Below are 12,149 nucleotides of genomic sequence, written 5' to 3' on the forward strand. Positions count from 1 at the left end.
CCCCATCCAACCCCTGCTGCAGTTTGGCAGCTCTGCCTTCATGAACAGAGCGAGGCAAAGGGTGGGATTGCAGTCAGCACTCAGTGTGACTGTGGGGCTGCCAGCAGGGTGGGACAGCAGCCCCAGAGGGGCAGGAGCTCTGTGTCCTGGCCACAAGTGTCCTTCACCTGCCTCTGCTCTGAATCTGCTCAGAAAACCAAGGGCAATCATCAGGGAAAGGTTCATCTGACATTGGAGCCCTCCACACAACAGCATCTGGAACCTCCTTGCATTAGTGGCTGTGCCAGACCCGGGGTCAGCCCCTCCTGACACTTTGGGGCAGGCTCTGCCCAGCAGCCCCCACCACAGCCCCGCAGCACGAGGGAGGCAGCAGGGGACACAAACCTGGGGACCAGGATCTGAGAACAAACACATGGTGTGCTGGGGACCACTTGGACCTGACCAGGGAACTTTAAAAACATCCCTGCAGTGCCAGGCTGGCCAAACTGGTCCCAATGTCTGCTCTGTCCCACAGGTGCAGTATCATGGGAGTGAAGGGTTATGTACATTCCACATGGGTAGGCTTAAGGCCCATGGAAAATAAATAGTATTAAAGGCAATTTGAAGGCGAGTACGTGAATGAGAAAGGGGTAAATCACAGAGCCAGTCACTGAGGAGAGGTTCAGATCCCCCTCCTTCATTTTCCACATTACTAGAAAAAACTGTGACCTGCTCTCAGACAAATGAGCCCTCTGGACCCAATTTTTCAAGTCAATGCACTCCTCTTGCAGCACTTTTCCTGCACTCCCTCACCTCCTCTTTCCACAGCCTCTAGGAGCTGAGCCACCACCATCCCTCTCAAGGTGCCCTGGGGAGGGGCTGACACCTGGCAGGACCTGGGCAGCGAAGCCCTCAGAGCCCACCTGGGCACGGTGGGCAGCAGAGAGCCTGGAGCCCTGCACCCAGGGACCTGCAGCCACCCTGCTCCTCCCTGATCCAGGGGAGGGATTTCCCAGAATGGTGCAGCTCTGCCAAGGATGCTCCAGGGCCCGGTGCCAACTGATGCCTTAAAATCCCCGAGGGTTTGGTGGCAGTGTCTCCTGGGTGAGCCCCCATGGCTCATCTGGCAGGCCTGGCACGTGCCCAGCAAGCCCAGCACGTTCTGCCTCTCCCAGTCTTCCAGCACCAACCTCCAGCTGAACTGGAGTTTGCCAGGTTCAAAATAAACTCTCGTTTCAGGAGTAAATGGCCTTCCTTGCTCCCAGAAACGTGTTCACACTCCTGGATGAAAGATTTCCGAGGGGTTTTAGTGTATTATTAGAATCGTCCCTACGCTTGCCCTTCCCCAGGTGGGAGAGGGGAGCAGGGCTGCAGGACACAGCTCCGACACGTGCAGCACTCCCCACTGTTGTGCTTAAATTAACGAGGAAGTTTTGGTAAATTGAAGACTAATTTTCTCTAGGGAAGAGATCATTAAATTACAGAATACTAATGAAAATTTACAGCATCTGGAGATAGAGTGGAGGGAGGGGCAGAGGGAGCAGTTTGTTGGTGTTTTTCTTTTTTTTTCATGGCTGCAGCCAGAAGCGGGAGCTGCCACGTCCCAGCCCTGGAGCTGAGAGGGGATGGACACGTCCACGGGGGTTTGAAGGATGGACCAAAGACCCACCTGGGGGATGGAGCAGTGAGGCCAGAGCAGCCCCTGAGACCCTGAGAGAGGCAAGGGCAGGGATGAGATCCCTCCACCCTCCTGGCTCAGCGCTGCGAGCGCGGCTGCCCCAGGCTCTGCTGGGGCCGTGCCCATCTCCCCTCCCGGGCTGGGGGCAGCAGTGCCCATCCCCTGGCAACCCTCTGGATGAGCTCGCAGCCTGCACCAGCGAGGGAGCAGCAGCCGTGCTTGGCCCCCGCGTTCTTCCAGTCGAACTCAATTTCCTCAGAGCGATGAAGCTCCACAGCTCTGGGAGTGCAGAGGCAGGAGCTGCCTCCTGGGGAGGGGGCACTGGGGAGAGTCGTGTCTGAGGGGCTCAGAGTGAGGAAATGCAAATTTTTTATTGCTTTGGCCGTACATAATTTAAATATTCAAACTACTCTGGAATTCATTGAATTATACATGAATTTCACAGGCAGCATTCTTGTAAATCTTGAAAGGCAGTCATTCTTTTTTTTTTTTCACTCCTTCTAAAACCGTGGCTAACCTTAAATTTATTTATTTTAAATTTTTAAAAATCCAGCTCAATCTCGACCGAAATCACCTTGAGAACATCACCTACACTGCTGAGCCTTAGTGAGGGACATGTGGTGATGTCAGCTTGCTCTTGTCTGTGACATAACGTGTTTTATGGCAATGTTTGGGTCAGCCTGGCAGGGTGAGAGATCTCTGGGCTCCCTCCCATGAGCATTTCCCAGCCCTATAAAGCTCTCTGGGGAGCAAGCAAGATGCTGGAAGAGAAGCAGGGACCCGTGCAGCCCTGTCTGCAACCTCTCCCTAGTTAGCTCATTGCTCATTATCCTTCCCTACCCTTTTAATTTCTCTCTAAACTCAACCAGCTATTGCTGTTCAAACTGAAATAATTAATTGGAACAAAATTGCCACTGTAGGAGAAAAGAATGATTAAGCCCATCCAGCGGACAATGGGGCAATCACAGCCTAAGCAGCTAATTACAGGGATGCGGGATAATAACAGAGCCCTGGGCAAACTGTGGGGCTGGATGAGTCAGAGGAGGGTCTGGGCTTGACTCAGCTCCGGGTTTAGTGCCCCATTCCTGGGGTAAAGACACAGCTGCAAGAGCGAGAGGTCATTAGAGAGTCACCCGAGAGATTCCACAGGACCCACAGCCTCGGGAGGTTGGGGCGAGCCCGTGGCCATCAGCAAGGCTGGTTCCCAGGGGATAATGAGAAACACGAGTGCTCTGGGAGGTTCTCTGCTGTCTCTGCAGCACAGGGGGATCTTGGCCCAGGGGACTGGGAGCAAGGATCTTGGGGACCTTGCTGCAGGGCAGCAGAGCAGTACTGGGACAGGGAATGGGAGGAAGTGCTGTACTGGGACTGACCCGGACCCACAGATGAGGAGCAGAGCCCTGACAGAAGGGAAGAGGAACATCTGAAGCATCACACAAGCCCTGTGCCCTTCCTGAAGCCCCGGTGTTTTACAGCTCTGCAGTGGGCCCAGCACGGGGGCTGCGGAGCAGGGTCACCTCCCAGCACACCTGTGGAAATGTGGGGCAATGGTGAGGTCAACACCCCACCTCACTGGCCAAAGTGAGTGCCACCAGCCTGCTCCAGAGGGGCACAGCAGCAGGAAAACCAAGGGACAATCCCTTCGTGGGACGTGCTGTACCTTGCCAGACTCCCCGGGGCAGCCCAGGGACCACCGTGGCTCCCTCCCTGCACACATTAGAGCAACATTTAGCTCCCGGTCAGGGGCCCGGGAGTTTCCTTAACAAAGACATTTTTCATGTCCCTAGCCTCAGTGAGAGCGAGTTCAAAGTGGTGTGAAATTGGAAGTGGTCATGGTGCATGGAGCTTCCCCAGGTACGGCACAGGGAACTCCTGCTGCCCATAAATCCCAGACAGCCCCGAGCCCCTGCAGCAATAGCTCATTTTCTGAGGGATCTGTGACTGTGGCTGGAGCTTCTGACAGCCCAAAGGGCTGCTGGTGCACTCAGAGGGGCTCTGATGCCCAGGGAAGCCAGGACTGCCCCTCACCCCATGTTCTGCCCTTTCTGCAGCAGGGATGACTTGGTGATGGGGAAATTGCAGCTCAGGGTCTGTGAGCATCAGAGGAGGACCGGGCAGTTCCCACCACCAGCACAGTGTGACTAAGTGGCGTGGAAGACACAAACCATCAAAATCACACTCCTGACAAAGAGGGGGAAAATGTCCAGGGTAAACCCAGTGTGCATGCAACCACAGAGCAACCATTTGGAAAGGTGAGCAGCTGCCTTACTGTTCCCAGTCTTCTGGCACCGGAGGGTGGGAGACCTCGTCTTGGCACTTAAAGAGTGACGGCTCTTCTCTGACCTTAATGGAGACAAAAGACAGAGAGGGGTCAGCTCCAGGGCTGAGGGACGGGCAGGGACAAGGCACAGGATCATCTCCCCATGGGAAACCCAGCAGAGATGATCCAGCACCACGTCTGCCAGGCTTTGGGATGCTGGGCTGGGCACCACACCGTGCCCAGTGCTGGCCGTGGCACAGTGACCACACGGCTCAGGGCTGCCAGGGAGGCTGAAGCCCTGACTCTGAGGAAATTTGCCTGGCAAGTTGAGGAGGCTTCTGTCAAAAAAAAAAAAAAGGTTTTCTGTGAGTATTGTCACACTCTGAAAGCTGCAAATCCTGTGTTCTGTCTCTGCCCTGCAGAGTGATAGCAATTATGGGGATATCACCTGGGATGGGGTCCAGACTTCCTGTGAGACCACAGCACAGCACAGACACTGCACTGTGAGCTTGTGAAAGAAAATGAAATGAGTTACAGGAACAACTTAGTGGATCCACTTTTCAGAAATTCAGTGAGAACAGAAGAGTCTCTGCAATGTAAGTGCAATCCACCCCTGCAGTGCTAGACACGAGGCCATGTGGTTTTGGGTGGCATCTTGTGGTCCCTGTGGCATTGCTCATTCCCCTGGCCCCGTGCCCAGCCAGAGGCAGCTCCCTGCAGCCCTGTGCCTCCCTGGCATGCAAAATGCAACGTCAGGAATTGTATCTCCCCCTGAGTGCTCTGGAAGAGAAGGACCAAGACCAATTGCAGATTTTGCTCTCCATTCCAGCCACCTCCACCCGAGAACGAACAGCCACAGCACAGGCCCGTGGCCCTGCTGTACACAGTTTAATTAATCACATTGCTCAGGAAAGTATATTGGCATAATTAATAACACAAGGCATCTCTATTGGCCTCTGTGGTGCAGCAAATTCTGAGGCAGTAACACTTGGATATGTTGCCCTGGATTTCATTTATAATCCATCAAACCACCCCTGTCCAGCCGGGTCTAGGGAGACACAAACAGTACAAAAAAGATAACTGAACAAAAGCAAGATGGACAGCACTGATGCCTCATTAATCACTCCCAATGATGTGGGGATGGGACCCCCTGTTTTGCCCTTTACTCTGCATAGGTTTTGGTATGTTATGGGCCTGGAAGGGACCTTCTTCAGAGAGGTCCCCAGACACATTCCAGAGATCCCCAGAGAAATTCCACTGACTTTCTATTTCATTGCTTTTTTCAGCTGGTGAGAGACTGATGTGTGTCCAGTGGGAACCCTTCAAGGGACAGGATCAGGTGAGGGATGAGGATGCAGCTGGCTCTTAACTGAAACTGGATTTACCATCCCATTAGGGAGATGGTGTTGGGCAGCAGCAAGAAAAAGGTTTGTTGAAAGAGACAAAAATATTTTCAATGGAAAAAGGGAATCCTCTGGTCAAAACAAAACAAAACCCCAAAACAAAACATAAAACGTAACAAAACAAAACAAATGAGTTTGTTTTACTCAGCTCTGAGGGCAAAGAGGCTGTGAGTGAGCTGGAGGAGCTGGGCCCCAAGGCTGTACCTGGGCTTTGGGGCTTCCACAGAAACTTCACCTACTAAATTAGTTTAATCGTGTCTGTCATTAGTCATCTTTGCTGAGTCTTCATTTGGAGGCCATTTAAAAGGGATTAGAGGAAATCTCTGCTCTTTATTCCCCTACAATAGTGATTAACTCTCTGGACTCACACAGCATTTTCATATTGATGGGAAGAGGCAAAATGAACTCATAACCACAAAATCCAATGCCTCCACCACAGAGCAGGACTCAGAGCCAGTGCCAGGGGAGGAGTTGCTGGGATGACACCTGGGGTGCTCATCTGTGCTCAGGGGAGCCTCCAGAGCAGGGCTGAGCATGAGAGGCTCGGAGGAGCGGCAGGGCAGCTCAGCACTCTGAATGCTGTTGGGTAAGATCTGCCAAGCTGGGAGGGGAACCACCAGGTTCCTGGAAAAAAATAATTCGGGATGGACACGACTGCAGGTACTCCAAAATCATCAAATTCCGTGAAATACACAGAGGAAAGCCTTTGGCTGGAGATGTAATTGGTGTTGTTCCAACAAGTGAGAAGTCCTGCGGAGGAATCCTCTCCCTGAGGAGCCACTCGGCTCTCAGGGCACTGAAAAAACATTTCCTAATCCAAACCGATTCAAACCCACCTGTTGGGCCGTGCCAGCGGCTGGCAGCTCCCCAGGGCGCTCCGTGCCTCTGCCCGCTGCCGGCACCACCCATTCCTGCCTGGCAAAGCCAGCCCGGCTCTGCCCGCACCGGAGCGAGCCCAGAGCGCGGGCGTCCCTGCCCCGATCCCTGCCGCATCCCCGCCGCCCCGTCCCGCTATCCAGGGACCACCACTGACACAACCAGCCTTCCAGCATCATCTGCACAACCGCCGTCCTCAATCGCCTTCGCCCTCCTGCCCCGACCGGCCCCAGCCGAGCCGAGCCGAGCCGAGCCGAGCCGAGCCGAGCCGAGCCGAGCCGAGCCGGCGTCTCCTCCGCGGCCCCCGGCGCTGCTTTCCCGCAGCACGGAGCGATGGGCAGCGCTGCCGCGGCCCGGCGCGCAGAGGGGACCCTGGTTCCGAGAGCTCACTAATCTTTAACGGAGCCTTCGGGTTAATTTGAAAGGGGACTCACCCGTCAGCGTGAAGGGATCCCGACGGGAGCGCTCCTCCTGCGCACGCCGCAGCCTTGGTGGGGAGGAGAGAGGAGAAATGAAAGCTCTGCGGGAGCGCAGCGCTCTCGCATCCCCTGCCCGGGGCCGGCCAGCGGCGAGCCCGGCGCTCCGGCCAAGGGAGCATCCCGGTGCCCGCCGGAGAGAGAGAATCCCCTCGTCCCGGGGCCGGGCACTGACCTGGGCTCTGGCCCGGCGCTGGCCCGGGGCTCATGCCGGGGGCGAGCGCGGGGTCCCCGCGGCTCCCCGAGCCCCCGGCACCGCCGGAGCCGCCGCTCGCCCTCGCCATCGTCCCGGAGCTGCGGCCGCTCACTGAACGGAACCAAAATCAAAACGACGCCCGTGCAGCGCTGGAGCCGCTTCCTTGGCTCGGGCACGGCTCCGGGTTTGGATTTAGTATCTACTGAGCCAAGTCCTCGGTGCATTCTGTGTTAAATAACTAAGGTTAATTTGATTTGATGCACCACTTCATTACCATAAACAGCTCACAGTGTGTCAGTCCTCTGTAATTATGGCTCCTTACAGCCGGAATCTTGTTCATTTTCCATCAGTGCTGGAGCTTCCCTGTGATCCCCTCCCAGCCAAGCCCTCCTGCCTGAACTCCCCCCAACAGTAATTAGGTGTCATTTATTCTGCAGTTGACAGTTACACTCGTTTGCAAAAACAGGGGCAAGGATGTAAAATTTACTTTTCGTTGCACCCACACTCGCCTCCGGTGGCTGGGACAAAGCTGTGCGTGCAGGGGGGTGGCGGGGAGGAGGGATGCTCAGAGGGGAAGAAATGTGTTTTGGCGAGGGGATGCCATGGCAGGGAACCTGGGGGAGCCCCAGCAGGGACGGGTCAGGCTCAGTAGTGCCCACGGAGAGGGAGAGGGCAAGACGTGGTGCCAGTCACTGCCCAGGTGGGATTTCTGCCCCTGCTCCTGCTGCCTGGGAGGAAACTGGCACCAGCACAAGAGTGGGTGCAGATCACAGCCCAAAAGAGAGCAAAATGAACACAGGAAGCCACCATCAGCACCCGTCCTCACCTTGGCCCCTTTTGGGCACTGCTGCCCTCCTCCCCTTCCTCAGCTGCATTTTCCCATGGGAGTGCAGGAACAGCTGGGAGCCAGGGATGAGGATGGGCACTCCAGGCCGTCCCTGTGCTGCTGGAGCAGGGAATGGGGCTGCCTGTGCTGATCTGCCCTCCAAAGCTGTTTCCTCATTGTCTCCCATTTAGTTCCATCTTTGTGCTGGAGGTGCCATGCTAGAAACTTTTGCCATCTATTTTGCTTGACAAATGACTCCAGTGTTTGGAATCTCCCTTATCTGCAGCTGCAGAAACCAAAATTACAGAGCCATGCTGGCCCATCCTGCAGCAAAGCAGCTGTGGGACAAATACCCCTGCTCCACGTATTCAGAACTCAACGGCCTGCTGCAACTCGGGAAAAATCTGGGAACTAAGCAACGAGCAGCACAGAGAAACCTAAAAGCATCACACTGTGGCTGTGGGTAGAGCTGCAGGTGCCATGACCAGCCTGAACCCCAAGGCTTAGGAACCCAAAGAACTGAGCAGCAGCCCTGCCCCACACCAAGGAATGCTGCTCCCAGGGCCAGCATGGAGAGTGGGATGCAGCGTAGGATAAGGGTGTCCAGGACAGCAGAGGAATACCAGAGGAGGAATAACACAGGAGGAATGCCTGGTAAATGACAGGAACGCCCCAGGAGCAACCAAAACCTGAGCAGAACAGCCAGGACACCAGAGGGACACTAAGTACAGAAACAGAATTCCCAGTACACAGATGAATCCACCAGGACAGCCTGGTCTCCTGGCTGCAGCCTGGGCTCCATCTGCTCCTGCTGGTCAGAAGAGCTGGTGGTGGCTCTGGACCCATCCCTGGTGGGTTCCTTGAAGACTCCCAGGCTGGTCACCCTCCACTGCTCCCCTGGGCTGGGCACTGCTGAAGTTCCATCCCTCCCCACCCGGCCGAGTTCCAGGGGATGTTCCACACGCTGCTCCCACAGAGCAAACACAGAGCTGAGCTGTGACCATACTCCCAGTGAACATTTCTGGGGCTTTTAACTGCAGTATTCCCAGAGCTGAAGCAATGGTGCTTGCACAGATGGCGGCACTAGAGCAGCACTGAGCTCCGACAATATAAAATAGATATTGTTAAAAGCCACTTAAACCTTTCCATGGGAGGACTGTTGGTCCCTGGAGCAGAGCCCGGGGGACCGCCCTTTATTTCCATTGTGACCAGGTCAGCTTCTCCAGAACCCAGGAAATTATTTATGAGGTGGTTGGCCTGTTACAGCATTAACACATCCATCACCTTGTTGCTGATCCTGCCCCCACCTTCACAGCCCTGTGTTGGGAATTTATTGGCAGTTGATTTGCTCCAAATCTACATTTGGAAGAAAATCCCCACGCCCAGCTCTCACTGTGACACAGCAGGACCTGCCGGATTCTCCAAAACCCCTGAGACTGATTTGTTTTCTGCCTCTGTTTTTCCTCCTGTTGCTTTGTTGCATGGTCTAAACAAAGGCACAAATTGTGTCTCTAGTTTGCAGAGATACTTTAGAGCAGTAAACCCCAAATTTAACCATTACCATTGGAATCTGTCCTGCCCTTTAAGTGTGAGTGCTGGCAGTGGGAGTGGGGATGAGCCAGCCCAGCCTCTCCTCTGAAAAGGGACAAAGCATCGAATCTGGAGGACAAATGGGCTGTGGGCACCCCGTGGTGACAATTCAGCAGGGAGAGGCAGATAGTGCTTCCCGGGAAGTGGGGGAATTTAATTCTGCCTGTCAAGACGAAGAAAAGATGGAGAACATACAAGGAATGGGAATTAGTGTCTTAATCTGCTGCGTTTACTCTTGTCCCTTTTTTCAATGCCTTTGTCTACTCGTTTTCCTGCATCTGATATTTTATTATCCCACCTTTTATGACATTTTCAGATCCTTATTAAATCAAAAGGGAGAGCTCTGCTTTGTGTGCAGAGGATCCCAGAGACTTGGTGGAGTGGCTGGGGATGCCTGGAGAGGGGAGTGTGGAGCCAGCTGTCCCCTGGCTGGTGAGGAGGGAGCGGGTGCTCCAGCCCTGCTCATTTGGGTGAGAGAAGGAATAAAAACCACAGTGCAAGGAGTGCTGGGCAGAGCCTGGCAGCTCCCCCCACTCCTGCACAACCCCTCTGGCTGGGGCCCGTCCATCCCTGTCCCACACCGGGTCCAAGGCTGTACAAACGTCCCCAGAGCCAGCTGCTGTCCCCTCTGTGATGGACAAAGAGCTGCTGCCAAGGGGGAAGGAAGAAGCTGCTCTCCATGCCCTCTGTGGACAGGTCAGGAAGCAGCTGGTGTGGGTCCCTGTGAGGACTCTCAGTTCCAGCAGAATGGGCCAGACCTGGAACTCCCTCGTGGTCCATTTTTCTGAGGCAGCACTCAGGGTGGAGCTGCCTCCCGTGGGCTCCTTCTCCTGCTGCCAGCAGCCCAAGGTGCCCTGCACGTCAGCCACAGCGGAGGACACGAGGCAGGGACAGCCTGCTCACCCCAACCCCATCCCCTCCGGCCTCCCTGGGCTGCATGCAGCAAACTTGGTATTTGCTGGGGGTCTTAATTACCGCTCATTTATTCACAGCCTCTGATGAACTCGTTCTTAATTCTCTGAGCTGTCCATGAGGTCTCTCCTCTGCTTCCTTGGCTCTGGGTTTAGCAAGGGCTGGGAGACTCAGGGTTCTGGGCAGGTCTGTCAGCAGAGTTCTGGTGTCCTGCAGAGTTCATCTTTCATGTTTGACGGTTCAGTGTTGGCAGCATGTGCAGCTGTGGAGCAAACTCAGAAGCATGAATGGCTGCGGGAACCACGCGGCACAAGGTCCAAGGTGCAGATGGAGCACCTGGGAGAACTGCAGTGGTAGTCAGGAAGCTCCCATGGGAAGATTTTGAGGAAAGATCTGGCTCCTGGTCCTGGAGAAAGGTCCTGGTGGAAGGTCCCTGGTGGTGGCACCCAGCTGGCTGCTGGAGGGTGGCTGTCCCCTCTCTTTGCATCAGGTGTCTTCCCAGCTCTGCAGCTCCCAGTCCCTCAGGAGAGATCAGCACATGAACTGCATTGCGAGCAGCAGCAGGGCCTGGAAGAGAAGCAGCTGAGGGCAGCCCTGAGGCTCGTGATCCACAGAGAACAGTGGGAGCAGAGCACGGAGTGACAGGGCTGGGCCCAGTGCTGCTGGCCCCAGAGCTGGGAGGGAAGCAACGGGAGGGAGGAGGAGGAGGAGGAGGAGGAGGAGAGGGGAGGAAGACTCCCTGCATGGGGTGGGTCTGGCTTTGTGACCTGAGGAGCTGCTGCAGTGGGATTTGGCTGTCCCTCAGCCAGCACAGCTGGTGCACAGCTGAAGGCTGGCACCCAGGAGTGGCCCTGAGCCCTGAGACACAAGGTCGATGTCCTGGCACCTGCCAGGAGCTGTGCCCATGGCGCAGGTGAGACCCACGGGCTGGATGTGCCCCACGAGGGCTGCCCAGCAGCTGGGGGATGCCAGGCTGGCACTGGGGTTTCCACCACATCCTCTCCCTCGTACTTAGCTCACTTCTACCACAGCGGAACATTCACAGGAGCAGGTTTTGATGGGAGCAGAATTCCTGCCACGAGACCACGACAGAGCCAATTAAACCAAATAAAAATCCGGAATGTGAGCAAAGTGCTGCGGGGGCTGGTTGTCGTGCTCAGTGACAATCCGTGTGAGCGGCAGGGAAAAATCATCCTCCAGCAGCGCCACCGCGGCCCCTGCGATGGAATTAAACGGGAGCCGGACTCGGGAGCGGCTGCAAATGTGAGAGCAGGGCAGGGCGGGCGCTGGTGCCAATTAAAAGCCTGCGGAGCTCCCTCCCCCGGACGGCAAATCCCGACTCCAAACACGAACCCGTGTTCGCCAGAGCCGCCCGTTCCAGGCCGGGTGATTGGCAGCCGCTTTCAGAAATCCCAGAAATCCCTTTCTCTGCTGCTCCAGCGACATCCTCGGAGATGCCTCTGCACCTCATGGCTCCCTTCAGCGGCACAAAGGGCTCGCAGTGGCCCGGGAGAGCCCCGGGTGTTAAATACGGGACCACAGCCGCGACAGCCCCGCGCTGGAACTGCAGCCCCTGTCGGTGTCAGCCCCAAAGAGCTTTTGCGAACAATTACTTCAAGGACAGAAAATACGAAATTGCTCCTGGCGGTTCAGCCTGCGGCGGGGCCGGCCCTGGCCGTGCCCCGGGCGCTCTCCCCGCTCCCCAGTCCCTGCTCCGACAATGGGGGAACAAAGGCCGAGGCGGCGCAGGGCAGTAATTCATTCCCAGCCCGGCACGCAGCTGCCCTCTCCCAGCACGGCTGCCAGCCACGATTCACCCGGCCTCAGTTCCCATGGTCTCCAGGGAGATGGCGATGGAGCAGCATCCTAATGATGGGCGGCCTCCCTCCGGCCCCAGCTCCTGCACCGGCAGCGATCGGGGGCACCGGGTGACCCCAGTCCAGCGGGGACATC

Source organism: Cinclus cinclus, chromosome 16, assembly GCF_963662255.1.
Source record: "Cinclus cinclus chromosome 16, bCinCin1.1, whole genome shotgun sequence".
Classification (NCBI taxonomy): Eukaryota; Metazoa; Chordata; class Aves; order Passeriformes; family Cinclidae; genus Cinclus; species Cinclus cinclus.